Source organism: Ammospiza caudacuta, chromosome 3, assembly GCF_027887145.1.
Source record: "Ammospiza caudacuta isolate bAmmCau1 chromosome 3, bAmmCau1.pri, whole genome shotgun sequence".
Classification (NCBI taxonomy): Eukaryota; Metazoa; Chordata; class Aves; order Passeriformes; family Passerellidae; genus Ammospiza; species Ammospiza caudacuta.
Window position 1 is genome coordinate 59,088,869 of NC_080595.1, and position 21,727 is coordinate 59,110,595.

Genomic DNA, 21,727 nt, shown 5'->3' on the forward strand with positions numbered 1-21,727 from the left:
GAGGGAAGTAAAGATAGTGTCACTGGCTGGGTTGGAATGAAACAGAAAAGTCTCATTCTCACCAACTCCTGTGAAAGTGTAGCATGCAGCATGGCCTTTACTGCAGTCAGGAAGAATAGATAATTCCTAAAACTATTGTGCTGCTTCAGTACCAGAATGTTTCTACAAATCAGGTGTACATCTCTGTACTGACAGGAATCAGCTCCAGATATACCCACTGGCAGTTACAAGTAGTTATTTTTGTTTATTATTAATAGCTGGTTGTTCCTGGTGAAGGGCTGAAATACTGTTATCAAGAATAGGAAGTACCTTAAAATTTGGGTTAACATCTTATCTTCAGCAGTGTGTTTGAGAAATCACACTGTAAGTTTCACCAGTGTATTTTCTTCACATTTTCTACATTATTATATATAATATTATTATATGTGTTCTGCATTACTATATGCTAGTAACCAAACTTCAAAGTTTTACAGGCTGCAGTACTTTAAAAGAAATTATTCTTGCTGTAGTTAAAATGCCAAACCTCAGGGCTGCAAATGTGCAGCTATTTAAAGTATGACAATACAGTGAGGGTTCTCCAACTGGAATGTTAATTTCCAGGAGATATGTATTTTAAATGAGACCAAACCTGGAATCTATGTTCAGTGACATCAATTATTAACATAACATTAGTGACAGCAGTTAAGTTGTTCAAGTTATTCTCCCAGGCTTATGATTAAGTTTAAAACTATCAAACTGAATTATAGTAATGTCACGGGAAATGCAAGAAAAAAATATATAAAGACTTACATGAAAATGTACGTTGGATTTTCTTTGTAAGGAAGGAAAAGATTGGAGTTGATAGATCAAAATTCTCAAAAGTTGGCTACTTCTTTTTGCCAAAGCAGATTGTAAGGCACAGAAATCAGAACACACACACACACTCACACACACACATCTTGTAATGCTTTCCTTATATCTATGAGAGAGATAAATTTGTAATTTATCTTTCTCATAGATATAAGGAAAGCATTAAAAAGGTTAGATTGAAGGCTTTGAATAACGTATTTTCAAGGAAACAGAACAAGGCTAACACATAGCAATTCACATAGAAGTGAAACAGAAACAAAAGTGAAAGGAACACATACAGGCTTCTGATAGGTAGAAATGTTAAAAAAAAACTGAAGAAAGAAGATTGGATTTTGAGAAGAGCAATAACATTCCCTTGAAAACAAAAAGGAGAGAAGTTGCTTTACATCTCTGAGCATAAAAATTAGCATGGCAAGAGTTTCAGCTGTGTTATTGATTGTGGACTGTTCTCAGTCTCACTTAACATCAAAGAGCATGTTTCAAAATCTGTACATGCAAAAAAAGAGATGTCTTTCATCTGAATAAGTAATTTTAGTTCTGGGTACAATCAGAATGTCTATACCACCATTACTTGCTTGCTCCCTGCCAGGATTTGGCTGTTTGCTAATTACAGGTGGATGCTGAGCTGTGCTTCCCTGATCCTGCGGCATTCTCGTACACTTGCCCTGGCAACAGCAAGAACTGTCCTTGGTTCATAAAGAACTACCTCGGTTTCTTCTCCCTGATAAATGGATCTCATTTTGTAGGTGATTACTTCAGTTTCCAAATAATTTAAAGCCTTGAGGACTTGAAATTAGAGTAGTTTCTTACTGGTCAGTTGTAACCTTCTGGTTCTCTGGCCTCTTTTACTAAAATCTGTTGCTTGAATTCCTTTACACTCTAAAACCTTCCAGTTTAATGACATGTTTTTCTAACAACTGCCTTAGATGAGAACAATTTATTTTAGTGATATCTTATTTCAACATTTTTGTGTTTTTGCTCCAGAACTAGAAAGAATTGAAAGCTTGTTAGTAGCTGATTTGCATATAGTTAAGAATGTGCAGTGGCTATTGGTACAGATTTATGGATAGATATTATCCTCAAAATTTATAGGCACTTTCATCTAGATTTTTATTCTTGCATCAACTTGAGATGCTGAGAAATAAAGATACAACTCAATAGCTTGTCTCTTAAACCATATGCTGCATTTAAATGACCTCTTTCACTCTGTCTCAAATCAGTGCTACAGGATGCTGATCATCTGTTCTCCAGATTTTTTTTTTTTTTGGCCTGTGACTGGACAGAATTGATGGCTGATTGCCAGCAATGCAGGACATAAGCTGCTTTGGCAGATTTACCCTTTTAAAACTCTGTTTTATTTGCAGGGAAAATTGTCTCCTTCCCCATACAGGAAAAAGCAAAACCAAAGGGAAAAAAAAAACCTTCAGAATAAGACTGAGATTAAAAAGTCACTATGGCAAAGAAAGCTTAACATTTTTAAGTTCAACATTTTTAAGTTAACATTTTTAAGTTCAAAGTTCATTTTTAAGTTCAACATTTTTAAGTTTCTGTAGTCACAGTGTGGACTGACTGTGACCAGTAAAGACAAAATCAGATTAAGTTGTTGGGTAGTGATATAATGTATAATCTAATAATCTAATTTCTTTAGTTTCCCTTTTCTTCACCCATTTTACCATCCAGATTAGGAGAAGGTGTACATTTGTATTTCTTTCTGTAGCTGAGACTCAAATACAGATTGAAGATACAGACTTCAGCATAAGCCTCTTTCTTGCTCTAAAGAAAACACTCAGACCTTGAAGCCAGTGTGTTGCCCTTGAGGAAGAGCTAGGCAGACCAAGGGAGACGCTTTTGGAGAACTTAGCACAAGGTGCACCAGATAAGACTTTGACCTAAACCAAAAGAAATCATGATTGTGAAGCCAGGAGATTCTGTGCTGATTGCCTACACAATTTCAGAATCCAGTCCTGAGTGATGCTGTGTCTCATGTGACCTTGTAATAGTGTGAAGTGGAGTAAAAATGAGCACAGGGAATCTCTTCACCAGTTGCAAATACGATCACATTGATTAATTTTACATTGAATTGTGTGTGCATGTGTATGTGGAAAAGGGAACACATGAGGATGTAAAAAAGGAAGTTGTCCAAATGAATAAGTTCCTCTTACCTCCTCAGATAAGCAGTTTGCATTTTGCAAGTCAAGATTGCCTAACCAGTAAACTTACAGAAGTAACTGTAGCTTCTCTGTTCAAAGGCAGCCCCTCTGAACATAAGACTTAACCAGACTCAACATATAATGAAACCATACTGGAGGAGAAAGGATTTGAAAGTATGACTTCATGTTTTGGATTTCACTGTTTTAGGAGCTGCATGCATTCCTGATTGTTGAAAAGAGTTTGTATGGATGGGAATCAGAAAAAGATGTCTTTGAATGTTTACCCTTTGCTAATCAGGGCTCAGAGCATCTTGAATATTGAAATTTACATGTGATACAACTCTTGTCAATATGAACACTATGCCCTTGGACACTTCTTTCAACATATCTTGGGCTTCTGGTGGCCACTTTCAGATCTTCAGTCTGGATTTAATCTCTTTAGCAAAGAGATTAAATTTTGCAAAGTTGGAGATAACATGTAAATCTATGTGTAAAAACCCAAATACAAACATAGTAAAGCAATACATATAGATATTTCAGGTCCAGTTGATCAAATTACTATCTAAAGCAAAAATGCTTACTACATCCCAAACATAAAAGAATAGTCCTTAATGGACTACATACATAAGTCATTGCCATCTAATTGGCAAAGCCTGAACACAACAAATGTAGAAGTGTTGTGATATGATTTAAATAACTATTAAAACCAATTGAAAACAGCTTTTTATTCCTTTTTAGGAAGTAGATCTCTGCTCGCAAGAAACTGAAACCTATTCATAGCAGATTTGCAGTAGTTTATTGCAATTGTATGATCCCCATTACCATGTTATTTAAGTTTCTCCAAATTTTTAAGGTATTTATCTTTACAACATCCCTGCTTGGAAGGCAGACCACCTTTTCTTACATTTGTGGAGTAAAGATGCTCTAGACATGGTAATAAGCATATCAAATACAAGAGATGCAGGCAGAAGCCAAGTACATGTTACTGCAGATTTCCTGTAGTTTTTCCTGCATGTTTTCTGTAATTATTATGATTAGTAGTTATTCATAATTATGACTGATAAATAAACAGGATGAACACATTTCTATATCCACCCTGTGTCTCTCATATAGTAATGGGCATATCATTAAAAAAAACCCCATCCAAACAAAAATAATGGGCAGTAACACACCATAAAGAGCTTAAGAGCCTCACAGATCATAAACACTTAACTGTGGAAAAGGCACTGACCCTTCTCCTGCTTTAACCAGAGTTGTAGCTGAGGTCATAGCTGGCCCTTCCAGCCCCCGTGGTACTCCACCCATACGTTGTTTTCATGAAGGACTTGAAATCACGTCAAAAAACATCAGAAGGAAATAACATTTGTGTTGAATTTATGTTTGGATTGTTGTTTGTTTTCTTGGAAGGAGGTTGTTCTTCAGATTATAGTTATTTTTAGTGCCTATGAAACCGAAAGACAGCGAATGTTGGATGGAGCTGGGAAAGCTGTGAGCAAATATACTACTGGTCAAAACTTGCAGACTGGAATAGCTTAGTTGCCTTTGTCCTAAGCACCACCTATTCTGGATATTGGCTTCTTAAAAAAAAAGAGAAGACCTATTTTTTGGGATAGTATGGTGTGGGTGTGTGGTCTTTCTACGGCAGATCATAAATTACTGTTTTCCGTGACTTGAGTGTAACTGTGCCTCTTTTCCTCTATTTAAAAATGTCAGAATCTGTCCTGTTAGAGAAGCCTATCTTCTATATGCACTGAAAAAATTAAACCTCAAGAAAATTTAATAGACAAATTAATACTGAGTTTGTACAGTACTTTAAGAATTTTTTATAGCATGCTATACATTTTTAACTGTGGTTTTTGTTTTTTTTTTAGCTAGCCTGGTATAATTTAGGCTTCATAGCTGCTGTAAAGTTCTCAGTATTACATTTTTCTCTGAAACCTGAAGAATGCAGAAAATACTATTAGGGCATTACAAAAAGTCTGCCACCTCTAGTGGTGAGTTTAGGCTCTTCAGTTGAGGGGCAACTGGCAAAAAAAAATAAAAGGACAAATTCCAACACAGAGGAATTAAGTGTGTAGTGGCAACTTCTTTAGCATCAGTTTCCTACTGGGTTTAGTGACTGGTTAAATTTCTGTGGGCAATATTTACCTTCAAAGGATAGTTTGACTTTTAACTAAACTTCAAAGTCTGCATATGTAGACTTGTGTTTCTGTGACCTTTAACAAAGGTGATCTGCAAACATACTCATCAAATGATTTGTGCTATCAGCTGGGTATTTAGAAGCTGTAGATGTAAGTTTTCACTCTAAGAATCTGATCTGAATTTGCAAGCTCTATGTAAACTCATCAGATGACTCTGAAGATATAGAAGACAATGTCTTTCAAGAATTTTATTGAACCAATAAATGGCATAGATTCCCCCATATTTTTGAGCTTTAGGGAAAGGTAATTGCAAAAGGGTTTTCAAAGTCTCAACTGCGTGATACTGTGTGATGAGTCAGCCATTTAAGATAAGGAGAGCAGTCTCAAAGCAAAGCAAGTGTAATAAACTGTATGAAAGAAGAGGTTATCTTAAAAGGCAGAAACCATTGAAAATTCCAAAGATTTGTGGAGAGGATGTTTGTTTGGGTTTTTAAAATATTTTTATTCAAAAGCGGCAAAATACCAAAAAGGTATGAGTTAAGGAAATCACATTGTTGAGGAGATTGCTGAAGAAAATTAGTTTTATTAGCTGCATTCTGCATCCATTATAGAACACATTGAACTGCAGGAAAAAAATACAAAAGGGAAGGTGGGTTTGTATAGGTGAATAGATGGACCAAGCATAGATTGTCTGTAGGAGAAGAAAGAATATCTTTGGTATTTTAGGAGGATATGAAGATAAGGATCATAGTGCAGAACAAATTATTAAAAAATAATTCCATCCTACAGCCAAATGACTTGAGTTAAATGTCTGTTCTGAGAAGCTTAGTTGTAGCCATGAGGAACTGATATGCTCTCTTCATTTTACTGCACCCAGAACATTGCAGAACTTCCTTCAAAGAACTTTGCTTCTTCCACCTTGAAAGCTTTGGAAATACTGCAAGTGTAGAATGTAGGCTTCCTTCACAATTTTGAATGATAGTCACCTTTTCCACCTCTGACCTCATTTGTGCTTCAGTTTAGTTTATTTTAGTGCAGTAGTTTCCTTGCTGGAGTTCACCAGACTGCTTATAGCAGTCTCTGCTTAATCAGCAGTTATTTATAAAGCTTGACCTGCATGGCCCTGCCAAATCAGCCTGCCATGGTTCTGATCTGCCCTGAAATAGAAAGATTGGCTTAGTCTTCAGGATGCTCCCTTTACCTGCAGAGTGCATGTGTCTGTCATCCAGCTGGGAGGAAGAACAATTCACATTGTTCATCTGGAAAAATCCGGCCCACCGTTTACCTAGAAAAGTGGAAATATAAATATCACTGTTTATTTTTGTTCTTTTTGTTTGTTTGTTGTTTGTTTTGTTGTTTGCTTTTTTAAATACAGTATACATTACTGGAAAATAATGCCTGTGATGTGGTAGCACTTTGACTGACACTCTTGGCTACATGTCATTGTGTATGGATGCCTTGGTGGACACAGTTAAAACTCATGGGAAAAACTGTTGAGGCTCTTCTAAAAATCTTTGAAATCCTGGCCCAGATGAGAATTTAGGCGATACTTTTGTACAGCACTTCTGATGTCTCGAAAATTTTTCAGGAGGATGGGATGGAAGAGTGATTTGACAACTCCTACCACCCAGATCAAGTCACAGATGATTATTTAACAGTCATTTAATCTCAGAGGTTATAAAGTTTTATCCTACATGATATCGAAAGGAGGTTCGTTTTAAGTGGTAGCACGATAATAGGAGGTGGGACACTATAAAGCAGCACTCTTTTACAGTGAATTAGCTGTGAATGGTAGTGTTTCTGCATGTTTATATTTTAAAAAATTCTGTCTATCAAAAAACTTTTTCATGCAAAACATCAGGAAAAGGTAAGGCTAGTAATTTATGGCTTCAAGTCTGTAGATTGCTACGTGTACAGTGCTGTTCTTTGGTAACACTTTTCTAATATTCTGTTTTTTTGGACTCATTACCAAGTCATATGTGTTTCTCCATATTTTCTTTATAACGCTGTCAACACAATATGTGGTTTATTCAGGGGAATTTGAAAACTGGGTTATTTCCTCTAGGAAGAAAACTGTTATTAATTAATCCAAATCTTTAAAATTATCAAATCAATTTTCATTTGTAAATTATAATTTAATTTTTTTAAATTCTCGACAGTAGATTTTGAAGAGAAAGATTCTTTCATATTAAGCAATATTTAAGTTTGTAATTTCCCCATATGTTTCTTCAGCACTGTTGAGAGCGCATCCTTTTACATCAACATCCAGAAACCAATGCAAGGAGGTATTTGTATTAATCAAGAAGTGAATTCAAAGTGTGATTTGTATCAGGACAAAAAGGGTGTTTCAGTTGAAAATCTTATTTGATTATGTCTACATTAAATGATGGATGAAAGGTGTTTATAACTTGTAGATTTAGTGACACAGGCTCCACCAAGCAAACCATATAGAAAGATAACTAAACATAAACCATTAAAATAATGGTAATTCAAACTCTGTCTCAGGGAAGCCCTGTATAAAGATTGGTGGAAAAATTCCTACTGTATGAAAAAGCAGTGACAGAGCAGATTGCTGAGAAATGCAGTTAAGGTGTATGTACTTAGTTACAGTGAGAAGGATTCAAAAGTGTGGCCCCAGATTTGTGGTAAGGAGTTAAGGACATGTGGAGATGCCCTGTCGCTGAGGAGATGATGGAGAATGCAGGGAATCAGAAAAGAAATATGCCCAACAGGACACAGCCCTAAAGAAAATTTAGGTCAAGCTGGAGCAACCTCAGGCAGAGTAAGTTGGTGCAGGGACCAGATCTCAGTTGGTAAGAGCAATCAGTGAGGAAAAGGAGGATCATTTCAGCCAAGTGGCAAATTGAACATCTAGGAACAGCTGGTGGGATGACTCAGATGGCGTTTGGGGAAACCCTCTATTCAGGCTCACAGCCAGGCATTGACTTACAAGGCTTATCCTGGCTTTCAGTTCTCATTTGGTGGTAGAATCTGACTGCTGAGGTGGAGTCTGACAAAAGCTGACACACAGTTATCTCTTCTGGTTTTATTCTTTGTGCAGGAAACTGTGTTTTCAAATGGAGATTAAGGGTGCTCTCTTTTTTTTAATATATGTGGGGTTTTTTTCCCAGTAGTGAAAAACCAACTATTAAGTCTTGCTAGCACTGAAGTGGTCACTAAAATAATTATATGTTCCACAAATTAATGTGGGCATGTGATGTGCACCCTTACATTGATTGTGCATTCATCTATACATGCATGAACATGTGTGTGTGTGAGCTGAAGGGTAATATCCAGGAGCACTGGCAGAGACACTGTCATATTTTATTATTCTTCTCTAAAATGCTATTTGCTGTTGGGGATGGAGAGGAGCTGTAATCAAACAGTTCATTTTGGAGCCACACATGCCACTCTGGTAATTATATATTTATATAGGGGGTAATTTCAAAGTTGCTTAGCCCAGATGCAACACTTTTGAGTTGTATATGCTTCAATTTTTTTTTTTAAAGGTTACATTTTTAACTTGGATCCCTAGAGAGATACTTATATTTTTGTACCTAAATAAAAGTGGCCTCATTTTCAGAAATTAGGAGCACCTTCAGCCCCATTTGACATGACTGAGATTCTTCTGCTTCTTTGACAGTAAAAAATTAAGGTACACACCATGTCCCATCATATACTCCACACCAGCAATAAAATACTAAAGTTTTTATATATCCTCTGCCTCTCTGTCTTCATGCAGTATTTTATTGATTCATGAGAAAGGCAGACTGGTTTTTGACCTTGATTCGATAGGACAGCATGTTCAGATTCTACTTGCTTTTACTTCCAAAACTGTACAAAACCCCATAATTTTGCATTCCCTGTTTCTATGTGAAAGCTTAAGTACTTTTAATTGCCACAGGAATTGTCTGTTTGTTTATTCTTTTGCTGGTTTTTGTAAGAGCACACACCCAAAACCTGTGGATATAATCCAACTTGGCTGAGATTTAGCGCCAGATAGACAATTTTTCATATTCAGTAAATGTTACTCAGTTAATCTGTTCAGAATTAATTTTTTCACACATTTTTAAGTTGTGAAGCTCTGCTATTTTCTGGCCCAGGGGGATAAGAGATATCCAGAAATTTTGAATTAGATTTAAAAAAAAATACATAAAGGCAAACATAGTATCTTTTCCCTTGCCCGAGTCTGTTTCATCTAGAAAGAACTCTGTGTTTTCAAACATTAGCAAAATCTCTTATTAAAATTTACTTTGAATGCTGTATTTATAATGATGTAGACATTGTGGGTTATTTAAAATGCTATGTTATGCATTTATTGCTTGGGCTTTAGTGTAATTAAACAAAAATAAGCAGTAATTTGTGGAACTCCTGGTAAACAAGTGTTAATCCATTTCTGTGTTTGCTCTCTACTCTCCTCATTTTCTGTCTGTTTTTCCAACATTTGATTGCATTACGCTTTACCTAATGCAAGGACTTACATAAGGATGGAAATTGTAGGGGCTAGAATATGAGAAAATAAAGATAGTGTAGAAAGTAATCTTACCCCTAAGGAGTTGCAGCTGGGTCAGTTATCAAAGATTAGGAACAGGCCTGGCTTTAACAGACCACAGCTGTAACCAATGAGAAGAAGAGTGCTATAAAAGAGTGGGGTGGCTGGTTGAGAAGAGAACTGGAGTCAGTTGGCTGCTTTGTGACGAAGGAAGAGTCAGTGCTCTGAGAGCTACCCACGAGATAACACTAAGAAGGTATGGAACTTTTGTGATAGGAGACAACAGAATGGAACCCCTGCAATGAGATACCCTGACTGAGGGTTATTTCCCTTTCAGTTGGCACTGCTCCATTTTGCCTGACTGGAGCCCTGAGGAGCTGCTCTGTGTTGTTCTGCATGTGCAGTAAATGATTTCAGCTCCTGTGTCAAAGATGGAGGCGAACCCTCTGAGCAGGCACTCTGGGTTTTGTCTGTGTCCATGTGGCACCAACCAAATTTCTGTGTTGCCAGAATGTAATGCTAACAAGCATCCTAAAATTATAAATATGAATTGGAAATGGGGGTTTTCTCTAGGTACTCCACTAAGCTAAACGTGCTGTATTAAGGCCACTAAAGAGCATAATACAGTAGGCTGGTGTCCTAGAAATGACTGGTGCTTTTGCACACAGGATTATCTTGCAGCTTGAATCAGGCAGTAATGATCCCTGGCTGTGCCTGCACTCTGGAAAGGCTCAGCAAAGCACTCAGGGGAAGTTACAGAATTAATCACTTCCTCCCTGAACTCCTTTTCCACACTACTCTCCTTGTCCCTACCCTTACCCTATCCCTTTTCATATCCCTCACTTTATGGTGCTGCATGGGGCAGAGGAAAGAATAAAGTGATGTTACCTGATTAACTTCTGATTTTGCATTTCATGCAGAGCACTTCTTTGCAGATCTGCTGGTACAGAAAGCCTAACTAAATGATTCTAGAAAGCTTTTATTCTTTGAAGTGTGAGTCTCATGGCCTCATCATGATCTTTGTTGTACATGTTTAAGTAAAAATTGGCATGCACACTTCATACAAGCATGTAAATCCATAGACATAACTGTACTTTTATGTATTTATTTTTAATATGAGATATTCAAAACACACTTGACTTTACTACTAACTGTCTAGGTTAAAAAAAACTAAATCTATGGTATGTGTTTTTTGGTAGGTACCAATTTTTTGAGATGTAAATATTGTCCAAAGTCCCAAATTTGGTTATTTCTCTGTGACTTGATTGCCTACATTTCCTGAACCAAAGGGAGATCAGTTGTCTAAAATCCAGAAATAGATTAACATGAAACCAGATAATGGACCTCAAACATTTCCAATTGTGTGTACAATGGAATGTGTACGGATATAGTAGGAATACAACAACAAATGATGCCGCTTAACAGGATTCAGATTTTGAAGAATGTTGTACTCTGCAGAATGCTTATTCTTACTCTATGGTGTTCATTATCTGGGATATACATGGGTGATAATGAAAAAAGTCTTGAGAGCAGTGCATGAAGAATATTTTTCATTAATAATCCCACTGTATGCCTTTAGAACCTAGCAGGTAGTTTAGCTTTATCAAAATAGCTTAAGGATGTTCCACATCACATCTTTTTTTACTAATTTCACTGATAGAATCATAGAATATTTTGAATTGGAAAGGACCCACAAGGATGACTGAAGTCCAGCTTCTGGCCTGGCGCAGGACAGCCCCAAGAGTGACACCATGTGCTTGAGAGCATTGTTCAAACAATTACCGAATTCAGACAGGCTTGGTGCTATGACAACTTCCTGGGGAGCCTGTTCCAGTGCTCAGACATCCTCTCAACACAGAGTCTTTCCCTAAAATCTAAGCTAAACCTCCTCAACACAACTTCAGGCTGTTCCCTTGGGTCCTGCCACTGGTTTCCACAGAGGAGAGATCAGTGTCTGCCCCTCCTCTTCCCTCTTGAGGAAGTTGTAACTGCAATGAAGTCTCCCCTCAATCTCCTCTTCTCCAGGCTGAACAAACCAAGTGACCTCAGCTGCTCCTTATACAGCTTTCCCTCAAGACCCTTATCACCTTTGTTTCCCTCCTTTGGATGCTCTCTAACAGCTCAATGTCTCTCTGACATTGTGGCACCCAGAGCTGCCCCCAGCACTGGAGGTGAGGCTGCCCCAGCCCAGAGCAGAGCAGGACAATCCCCTCCCTTGCCTGGCTGGCCATGCTGTGCCTGATGCCCCCAGGACAGGTTTGGCTCTACTGGCTGCCAGGGCACTGCTGACTCAGGTTCAATTTACCACTGACCAGGAACCCCAGGTGCCTTTCCATGGTGCTGCACTCCAGCCTCTCATTCCCCAGTCTGTACCTACATCCAGGATTGCCCTGTCCCAGATACAGAATCTTTCAGTCTCCCTTGTTAAATTCCATACAGTTGGTGATTGTCCAGCCCTTTAATTTATTGAGTTCTCTCCAAAGGACCTCTCTGCCTTCAAGGCAGTCAACAGCTCCTCCCAATTTAGTATCCCTGGCAAACCTAGTATTCCTTTGAGTCCTGCATCCAAGTCTCTCATGAAGTTATTGAAGAGAGCTGGGCTAAGATGCTTCAAAGCACAAATTATAATGAAAAGTGCAATCACCACTGAGGCAAGAGCTAGTGCAGCTTCAAAGGTGTTCAGCTAAGGGTCTCCATATTTATGTCATGTATTTTTAGCTCTAGAATGTTTAGAATGTCTACTAGAATTTACTAGTACATTATCATGTACTTAAAAGGCCATTGTCAGCCTTTGATTATGGAATGGTCAGCTTATTTGATGCTTCTGGGATTCAATTATTAGCAAAGTACTGAAATAAAATACTAAATCATCTTCTGGCTTTCATAGTTGAAGAGGAAGGTTTAGAAACTAGATGCTAATACAATTTTAAAAAATTATGAATCACCATTGGGGGGAGTTGTTGCTTATATCATATCCTGATAATTTATCATGAGAAGGCAAAGGGCTCTATTGTGGACCCTGCAGGGGAGAATTTAAGAAACTTCTCATTTGCTTCACCTCAAATGTGAACTTTTCTGCAGAAGCTGTAATTTGAGCTGATTATCAGACAGAGAAGTTCCATCACACTTTTGGCTTCAGGCTGCTTGTGGTTATACTTATGTGGCCTCACAATGAGTAAATGGGGCTGATCTGAAAACTGTGGGCTTTGGTTATATGTTCTCTGAAACTTCTTGAAGAGGTATATTAATTATTTCTGTATGATTGTGTTAATACTTCAATAGCAGTTACCTACAGAAGGATTGGTGCAGTAGTTTTATTTTACACTGTGAAGGTGACAAAGTTGTCCTCCATCTGCTGGGAGCCTAAAGGGCCTACCTTTTTTCTTAACCCTAATGGCAAGTGGTCTTCAGGGTAACTGCAGCTCCTTGCTTTCAGAATCACTCTCCTTAGTATGAGAAGTTGACCAGTGAGTTCGGACTACTCTAGAATAGCAATGGGAAACTTGAGTTTTTCACTATTATTCTCTCCAGATAGGACACAAGCTGTACCCACTGAAGTTTATAAAGGCTTCTTGGACTTTGATCAAGGACTTCAAACCTTCAGTGTCTTTCAGGAAGCAGAACCCCTTTGTAAAAACAATTAGAAAATAATGTGGTATGCAGCTATCAGTTTTTGAGGCGTAGATCAAGATACTAGGTTGTAGCACGTAAGCATTTCCTTTACAGTTTTTCTAGTTTCCTGGTATGAAAGAATATCATAGTCAAACATCATCACCAAGGATATAAAAGCAAAGTGAGCTTAAAAAACATTAAACTGTAATGCAGTGAACATTATGTCCCATTAGGCAGCTGAGTGAAATATTTCAGCTCTGTGTGCTGTGGCAGACTTGTTTGGGCTTGTTTGTTGACCAGACAGCAGTTAATTTTTCTACTCTGTCACTGATACAAACTATTGCTTTCCCAGACTAGGGGAATAATTCAAAATTAAGAGGTGCAGTCTTTAAATGCAGACATTGTCGTCATGAGAAAATCGTACCCAAATTGCTACAAGAGTTTGTGTAAGCGTGGTGTGAAACACAGCATTGAGCTGGTGGGAAGGAATCCAGGTGCTGCTTTCAGATGTCCCTGGAAGAGGCTGGCAGTGTTTAATCCCTCTTGGGGCCAGCTCCCAATTTCCCCCAATTCCTGCTCCTTTTCCCAGCTCTGCTGCTGTGTCCAGCCACTCTCACCTTGTTGCACTCTCTATGATGTTGTGCCTGGACCCTGACCCCATGCTCAGCCCCCGTGCTGGAAATTTGTTGCTTCTGGGAGAATTTACTAGAGGTGACGCAAAGTAATTTCTTCACGTGTGTGATTTGTCTAGAGTATGGTTTTCCTTCAGGAGTGAAGGATCTGTTTCATCAGCTAGAAATGACAGTGATAATAAAAAAAACAAGTAGCAATGTTTAAAGGTGGTAGAAATTCACTCAGTAATACATTTCTTTGCTGATGGGACTTTTTCCTGGGACATGGTTTCTTGCTGCTCAGTAGTATCTAAGTGCTATAGTAATTTTTTTATCTTGTTTTTCTTGGCAAAAACAATAGTTAAATGGAAATTAGCAAATCTTAATACCAGAACTACTGGTAATGCTACGTAGTATGAATTAGCAGAAGCAATTTTATTTTTTTTTTTTACCTTATGTAGGTATTTAGATATTTCTTTATTAATTCTAAGTGGCCTGAGGCCTCTTCTTTGGTGAACATACACAAAGAAGAGTGGGAATCTGGCCTCTTTCTTTTTACCTGAAAGAAACCAATTTATCTTCACTGGAGTTGATTGATAGGCCAGGTACACATTCTTATCCAAACCAGCAGAGAAACTGGATAAATTAATTTTTCTCTTGTTTGAATAAATGTTAACAGAGAAGTGCCAGCTATTTCTCCCTTTTTTTTTCACAAGGGAGGGGAAGAGGCAAATGTTGTTCCTGTATTGCAAGGTTCGGTTTAGAATGAGTTTTATCAGTTGCTGCAGCCTGGTAGGAAATACCTATTGGTGTTGTAATTAGGGTCACTTGTTGTGTTCATGAGCCAACACCACAGTTGCTTCTCAGTTACAGCATATGGTCATGTAGCTCTATTTCTAGCAGGATATGAATTTCAGCTCTGCTGCTGCCCTTTCTGTTTTCACTGCATCCTCCTGCACTAGCAGATACAAACAGTGCTTTTTTAACACCTCTTGAGAATGTTGTGTGTTTAATAGGAGCGCAGTTGGCATACATAAAATAAAGGCAGCGCGTTGCTGTGCAGGAACAAGGTCACCACTGTGCTGCTGCCTTTGCCTGTGCCAGAGCCCTGAAAACCCAAGCTGGAGCTGCTACTTCCCCTGTGGAGTCAGGACAGTGGCTATTGCTGTAGGAGCAGAAGGGACGGGAATCTTTGGAAGCCACAGTTGCTGCTCTGACTTTGTACAGGGTCTGAACTTCAGGTTGGGCAGGCAGCTTTGTTGTAATGTACCCTTACTGCGAAGATACTTTGCCTAAACCCCCAGATCTTGGTGTGTTTTGAAAAGTAAACTTTAAACTTATAATAAGAAAATATTTTAGGATGTGATTTTTGGTGAACTGTGGTTAAAACTTTTCATGAGGTTCATCATCATTATCGTCATAATCTCATCTACAGCACAGTCCTCACATTCTGATGTTTGGTATTTGGCTACCTTTAGAAAAAACTGACAAGTATTCTTAGGAGTCCTCAGGGGTTTTATTTATGACTGTGAAATGTAGATACTGTGTGGGTTCTCATAATTTTTTTTGCTTTTTGGAGAATACAATAGAAGCATCCTAGGGAAGATCAAAATGAAAAGGCCTGATTAAGAATGGGGAAGTATAAATCAGTGTGGTCTGTTTTTCCCTTCATTTAGACTGACTTTACAGCTGAATGTAGGCCCCAAAGTGCTCATCTCACTGTGGTTCTCATCATGCTCTGATTTATTCTTATGCAGCCCCGATGATGTCACTGGAATGACTCTGTATGAAATAACAGTCAGGCTTTTAAGCTTTCTAGAAGGTAGTCTCAGGTATGTCATAAAATGGGAATACAGAAAAGGAAAATGTACATGCTAAATGTAGTGAATAAAGCAATAGTTGTGCCAAACAAGCACAGTATATGGGTTAGATTTACAATATTTTTTATTTTTCATACTATGGCAATTAAAAACAAAACAAAAGAAAGATATAAATAGATACAATGAAAAAGAGCCTACTAACAACAAACCAATATGTTTTCTCAATATCTGTTTTAACAAAGTTTTACTTAGTTGTTTTTACCCTATGTTTCTGTAATATGTATAAAATAGGAGATTTTATACTGCTAACTGGTGGCTAGTGTTTGATCATTTCATTTAAAAGTAAATTATGACTTTTTAATAAAGTAAATATGGAAGTTTGTTTCAGTGCACTTATTATCACTTTTACTTTATTGAATGTTTCTGGGTATTTCATAGAAGATACATGCTTCTCGCAACAACATTGAATTTTCTGTGATTCATTATTAATATTTTTCATGCTAAGTGAAATATAATATTACACAGTAATAAATGTTTTTTTGTTGTTTCTACTGAGAGTGAAGTAAGGAGAAGAAAGTTGGGAGTCTGCAGTAAAATTTGTAACTATGTTGAAGGTATCCTGAAACCATGGAAATCCTACAACATGAAGGCTTCCTGCCTGTGGTATTCTCTGAGTTGATGAGGTTACTGTTTCTGTGTCTGGGATGCAAACAGCATGTTGTGCCTATCGGAATATGTTACCACACCGATTTCCAATGTCTGCTGCGCTTGTAATGAGCTGCCTCATCACTGCCATTGATGGCAATCAGCACATACTTGCCCAGCATGAATATTAGAAAGATGTTTGGGGAAAAAACCAAACAAGCACAAACTATATCAGCATTAATTTGACTTCAAGTGATTTGAATTTAGAGTCTAGAAGTTGTGTTAGGGAGTTTCTTTCTATTTAGTACTGTATGTTCCATGCCTTCCCATATGGCAGAGGAGTTGTGTCAGGGCAACTGGACTAAATACAGAAAAAATCTTATAAAATGCATGTTCAACTTGCAGAGCTTCTCCTGAAGTTCACTCTCTGGTGTAAGGTGTGAATGAGCTGAAGGAAGTGAGGTTTTTGGTATTTAAAAGTGAATTCATATTGTGTTTTTCTCATTGATTATGAATTGGGTTAAGACAAAGGGTTTTTCCTAACCATTTGTGGCAAACCAAAATGTGTTTATCTTACAGGTGCTGTTTAAGACCAGTATTTTTGTTACTTCCTTAAATACTGGCAGTGAAATTTTGTGGACTCTGGAATGTACCCATCAGGTTTATCTGTTCAAGGGCTGGAGATCAAGCACTGAAATTCTTGGTGGTGGGAAGTATTAAATAGGATTATTTTGGAGCTTTATGCTATGAGAAAATTAGATGGACCTGAGAAGTTTCAAACTTCTGAAATGCAATGAATATCACTCTCAACAGAAACTTTCTAAATGTGTGCAGTTGTGAGTATTCTGCTTTGATTATGCTAGTATGGGATAAGTCTCCTGAAAAGCAGCATGCTTATATGTGTTTTTTCCAGTTATTGTGTAGCTATCTGATCTACTGAATAAACTTCTCTGGGTTTTACTCTAAATAGTTCTTTAGAAAGTGTGATTTTCATTACCTCTTTGTCAGGAGGATATGTTCCATAGGCTGATAGGAGAATTTAGGTTGGAAAGGGGTCTGTTTTCCAGCTTCCAGGTTGGCCAGCTGGAACCAGATTTTCAGGATTTTATCTCCATATTCAGAGATTACAGGTGACCTGATCCACTGCCCTAAAGTCTTCTAAGCAAGAAGTCATTCCCATTCCTGAGATGTTTCTTGTTTTGGCTTCTGCCATTGTCTCTCATCCACCAGCCATGCTACTGAAGAACCCAGCCATCTTCTCGCTGCCCTCCCTATGGCTGCTGGGGGGCTGCAGGTAGGTCCTGCTGAAGCCACTGCTGCCCCAGCCTGAACCAGGCCACGTGGCTTACAGGGCAGGTGATGCATGGCATGGATTCTGTTCACATAAGGTCCTCTCTGTGAAATATTCACATTGCTCATTGCTACTTACCTGTGTACTAGTGGCATAATGTTGGAATTTTTATTAAAAACTCCAAGTGAGTTCTGGCACTATCATTATCCAGTTCTTTCATTGGAGTGGGGATTCCCTTCACTGTGATTCAGATGTCTCTGGAGATGGTCTGCAGTCATCGACTTATATAAAAGCTGTGATGAAGCCTGCAAAACTTGCTTGATTAAAAATATAAATAAGAACTGTTGAGTTTGACAAGAAATATATTAAATGTGAGCAGTGTTTAGTCACAGCATGGTTCCTGGGCAAATCTGAGATATCACTGCCTTTATGCATTTTGTCAAATGTCTCTTATTGTTTTGATGGTTGTTGATGTTTTGGTTCTGTTTTGCTTATTGAAAAACCTGCTCTGAATATGCTTGTCATCTCTTCTTTCTCATAACATTTGAATATATTTTTGGATGTCCAGTAAATGTAAAATTTCCTGTGAGGAAATACCTTTTTCTGCTTTTTCTTATACAGAAGAATATCTGTCAAAATCAAGATCCAGTCAGTTTAAGTAGAATGGTGTTCCCACAGGGGAGCACAAATAAATTCTTCCTGTGATCAGTTGTAGACTTGATGAACCCAGTACATCACATGGTTTTCAGGCTTCTTGCAAAAATATTGCTTCTGGAAAAAAATTTTGCTACGAGATGCTAAATGCAGCAGGACCTAGTAAGAGCAAACCATTTTGTGTGCCAAAGAAATATTTCCTCCTTACAAATATATATGCTATAGAATCAATGAAAAAAGTGTACCTCTGTATTTCAGGTGAGAAATAATGGCCATCTGAAGTATAATCTCAATGATAAATGCTTGTTTCTTTCACTGGCAAAATTCTCATTAGTTTCCATGTTGTAGTGTTAGGGCAAGAATGATGAATAATATCATGGTTATGTTTAAATAAATTATGAAAAAAATAATTTTTGCTACTAAGAAAAAAGAATAAAAATAAACAGATATAAGAGTATAAGAGCCTAGCAGACCTTTCAAAAATAATTGTCCAAAAGCAAAGTAAGCATCTCACTTCTGTCTAAAGGGCATGCACAAAGTCTCATAAATGCTTGAAGCCTCACTTGCCCCTGGCTATTAGGGATGAGAACAATTATTTGCTTGCAGACCACCACTTCCTTTCCCTCCATTGCAGCCCCCTTCTTTCCAGCTCTTCCACTGGCTCAGTTTCTGTTGAGTGGGCAGGAGGCTGCTTTCCCTCTCCCAGGGCATGGGCTTTACTCTAGCTGCCCCTCAACAAATTCAGGGACTTCGTTATTCTAACACAATGGCCCAGATGTGCTTTTAGTCCTTTTGAGTAATATAATCACTACAAAAGTTCTGTTACTTGCAGAGTGGTGTCTGTGATTTGCTACTATGGAAGGGACTGTTGAAGGCAAACACAGTTGGGACAATTCTGTTTTGTTCTACTCTTACTTGCTTATTGTGGTGTTTCACAGAAGAATGTCAAATCACCTTTATAAATACTAATCAATGCTATATCCTAGGACTTTGGAGTGGAATGATATTCAGAGAAAAGATTCTGATATCTATGTATGATGAAGACCATCATTCCTAAAACTTGGTTTCAGAGATTGAATTGTCTTCAAATTGTAGACAGTTTTGTTTTTTTTTTTTTTTTTTAGTTTTCTATTCAAAACATTGGAATTAAAGTATTTAAAGTGTTTTTTTGCGACCTTAATTATGCCTCCCCCATTATTTTTCATAGTATTTTCATAGCAAAGAGAAGAAATACTTAGATAAATAGTGCAAGAGTTGCAAAGTCACATGCTCAATGATTAAGTCTGACAGGGAGACCAACATTATTTTAAACAATTAAAAAAATGAAACCCCACAATTTATTCATTGACAATTTTCCCTTCATGCACAAAAAATGATAGGGAGCATGTATTTAAAACCTGTTTGGTTATGTAATTGAAGACTGGTCTTATCACATGTGTAGAAAAGAAGAAATGAAAGTTTGTATGGACATGGTTACAACTGGAAGATCTAACTTTGAGTTGTCTTGGCAATGACAATAGTGCTGTGCACCCCAGGCCAGCACAAGCAGATTCTATCTGTTTCTTTCACTTTTCCAGGTGCCAGTCAGAGGTTTTTTCCACCTTCTGGGTATATGCTATCTAGATAATTCACCTATTTCTTCTTTCCTCCATAGATTCCTCCCTTTAATCCAGATTTTGTCCCTTCTGTTCCTGAAACAGGGAGCTACATCCAGCTGCCGTCATGGGGATGAGAGGAGAAGTGAGGATAGATGTTGAGCTTGCAGCTTCTCTATAGTATTATTTGAAGCTGAAGCAGTTATGAGCAGTGAAAATTTGTTTTTTTTTCCCCCATATTCCCCAAGCTGAAGCATGTTTAGCCACTGTTTGTGTGCAGTCTGCTTAATCTTTATCAAGGCCAGAAAGGTGGGTTGTTGGAGAGTCTAAGTGCTAAAATTCAAGTGTATGTGAGAATTTGAGAGGGTTTATAATGTGGACAAATTGGGATAGATTTTTTTCAGGGAAATCCAGAGCTCTTGCCAAATGTGTAACTCTGAAGGTCCTGCTTATGCAGAAAAAAGCAAAGGAGTAGCCAGTATAAAGTTAAGACTCTGCATCACAAATAGCTTGTAGATGGATTGACAAAAAGTAATTTCAATTCTACTGATTTTTTAAAGCCCTAAGTTGTAAGCTTGTTTGTAGTTCTTTGCTGTCTGTGGCACTTTATCAGGTAGTTTCTTTGCTAGCTCTGTTTATCTTTCCATGCTTGAGCAATTACACTGTCTTCCAGGCCTAGACAGCCCTCAGTTACCATAATAGAATTGTCTGTAGGAATGAAGTTTTTACTGGAACAAATCCTAATAGAATTGCACTTGGTAGCTCACCAGTCTGCCTTGAAGTTTTAGCAGCCTCTTTTACCTTTGGTTGGATGAACTGAACACCATAAGCAGATATGTGATTCTTATCACTTTGAGGGCTCATTGGATGTTTAGGCCATTAAATGTTCTCAGTGGGCTATTTGGTTACTTAACTTGAGAGTAAAAACGGCTGAACTTCAAAATGTTTGATCACTGGTTGTGAATGGACTCTATCAGAAATGGTGGTCAAAGTCGTGTGTTTTTCAAAGATGTTCATGTGCCGTGTAGGACGGACAGTACAGAGACTGCAAGAATGTGGATCTCAAAAGTAACTATCATTTTCAGGGAAATCTATTTCTGTTCAAGACATTGCCCAATTTGATTTCCTTGAGAATCCCTCACTTTTGGATAGTTAGCATCTCAAAATGCTGCCTGGTGTTTGTTGGACAGCTTGCTTCCTTTCTATGTGGTGTGCTGTTTTTCATGTTAGAGCATAGCAGGATATATTATTTGGTGCCGCAAATTTAGTATTGCTTTAATCCTTTCTACCATGTCTGTGTTTTTACTGATTTTGAGGTGTTCTGTTGTTTTGCTCTAGTCTCTTTTATTCATTTTAGAGTTATAACAAGATTTGTTACTATAAACAAATAGAAATGCTTATTATAATTATTGGTGAATATTCTGAATTCATGAGTAACATACTAAAAATGCCACTGTTGTAAAAATGCCACTATTGATTTAATTTATTGGGCAGTGTGTGCCCAGTATATCTCCATTAGTTTTGATTTATTTCAGTAGATTCTGAGCTTTTCCATATCCAAATCAAGTTTTTTCTCATTGTTTTTAGGCTAATGAATTCACTTAGGCATAGAAAAATGATAATTTTACTATTGGTAGTAGAAATTTGCTCCAAGCAGCGCTTTTGCTGCCGTGCATTTACATTTCTGTGTCTTATGACAGAGAAACATTAAACATTCAGATTCCAATTCAGTTCTGACATTTTTGCACAAAGTCTCTCTCAAAGGTTGTAGTGCATAATGGTATGAGCAGTCCTATTAATGTCAAACAATATTAGCAAGTCTCCTTCAAATCAGTGGTGACTGTTACATTAATTTGCCTGCCTGACA

General features: G+C 37.7%; 1 protein-coding gene and 1 long non-coding RNA gene across 2 annotated transcripts in view; both read left to right on the forward strand.

Annotated features, from left to right (window-relative positions):
* SYNE1 (spectrin repeat containing nuclear envelope protein 1) overlaps positions 1-21,727 on the forward strand; it is a 280,833-nt gene that overhangs the window by 11,311 nt on the left and 247,795 nt on the right. The window lies entirely within an intron of this gene.
* On the forward strand, positions 9,819-17,269 carry LOC131555584 (uncharacterized). The gene is made up of 3 exons (XR_009274545.1): positions 9,819-9,888; positions 15,613-15,687; positions 16,900-17,269. It is a non-coding gene; the product is annotated as an uncharacterized LOC131555584 (long non-coding RNA).